The sequence below is a fragment of the Limulus polyphemus genome, unplaced genomic scaffold (genome assembly GCF_000517525.1).
Source record: "Limulus polyphemus unplaced genomic scaffold, Limulus_polyphemus-2.1.2 Scaffold101, whole genome shotgun sequence".
Taxonomy (NCBI): Eukaryota; Metazoa; Arthropoda; class Merostomata; order Xiphosura; family Limulidae; genus Limulus; species Limulus polyphemus.
Window position 1 is genome coordinate 499,907 of NW_013665711.1, and position 1,498 is coordinate 501,404.

General features: G+C 30.8%; 1 protein-coding gene across 6 annotated transcripts in view; it reads left to right on the forward strand.

The window, feature by feature from the left end:
- LOC106470064 (transcription activator BRG1-like) overlaps positions 1-1,498 on the forward strand; it is a 101,758-nt gene that overhangs the window by 7,559 nt on the left and 92,701 nt on the right. The window lies entirely within an intron of this gene.

The following is a 1,498-nucleotide window of genomic DNA, read 5'->3' on the forward strand; positions in this document are numbered from 1 at the left end:
AAACTTAAGACTTAATAAACAAATTTGATATTTTGTGTATGAAAGCATTGTAATGTTTACTGATAACCTGCCAAATTTTTTTAACATAAGCTTACTAAATTAAAGTTATAGCATGAAAACTATAACAAGCACAAAATGGTTTTGAGGTCAGTCCCAGGGGCCGAGCTTGTGCTGAAAGAGTTAAGAAAGAATTTGTGACATTTTGCAGGCATGCCTAGTAATGTATTTTTGATGTCTCAAACATTTGTTTTCCAACAAGTGTAACTGTACCCCTGGATAGACATATTTCCTTTATTTTCATTTGCATTATTTTGAAATCTATATTATTAACTTGTTCTTGAGTTTTTGTGAGCCCAAAGATTTTTGTCCATCAACAGAAGTATCCACATATATGCACATGCTTATAAAGATGTGTACTTCCTCCTCTTGTATAAGATATCGTTATTGCCTTGGTAGTTATATCTAATCATAATTTTTTTTGTCTTAGTAATAACCTTTAGTTTTTCAGTATACTGAATAATCATAAACAGATTTAAAATTTTTGGAATGAGCACTTCTCTTGCAGGGTAAATGACATAAATGTTCTATTCTTCCTGTGCTTAAATTTTACATTTTATACAAGATGTTTCAAAAAGTATTGAACTTCAATGTTACCAAATAGGCCATTCAATAAATTTTCTTATAAAACTCGGTGTGTTTATTCTCATCTACTTTTTGACTTTAGCGAAGTATACTCTCTGGCCTAGCTACAGTTCTTATGTTCTGTTCACTGAAAACATTTCCTGCTTTTATAATGAAATTTTAATGGTTACTTCTTAACATCTTCCTTATTACCCTCTAGCAAGGTCAGTCCTTTCCCTGATACTGAAGTGTATTTGCAAAATGTAGACTGGAATCTGTTGGACTTTCTTAACCCAGCCCATTCAAACTCTGTTAATGATGTCATATAAACACTTCTTTTCCATTTCTGAATAAATCATATTCATTCTATATCAGTTTTCTTTTTTTACCTGCATTCCCAATTTGTCATCTTTCCTTAACTTTTTCGTAATCTCAACCCTTGTCCACTACTGAAAAACCTTCATATGTCTGAAATTTTCTAAAATCGTAATAAATATGCTAAAACTTCAGATGTTGACATGTCACTCACGGGAAGTTTCTTAACATTTTTTACTCATTCTGAATAAGAATTACTTTCTGAAGATGTCCCTGCAATTTCTGATTGAATGAATGAATAGTGAGAACAGTGACAGTCTCATGATAAATATAAAGAAACAAAGGTATTTATTGTATGCTGACTTATTTTTAGTACCATAACTACTGTACAAGCAAGTTACTTTTAATAATGCTCTCATCTTGTCAGACAAGTGCATGAAAAAAGTCAGTTTGCTGTTATTCATTCACTTCTCATACATACAACTGGAATTGTTAAGGCTTGGTAGAATTAAACTAGCATTTGAATGTGTGTACAAAATTTAAATGAATAATCTTTTTTTTT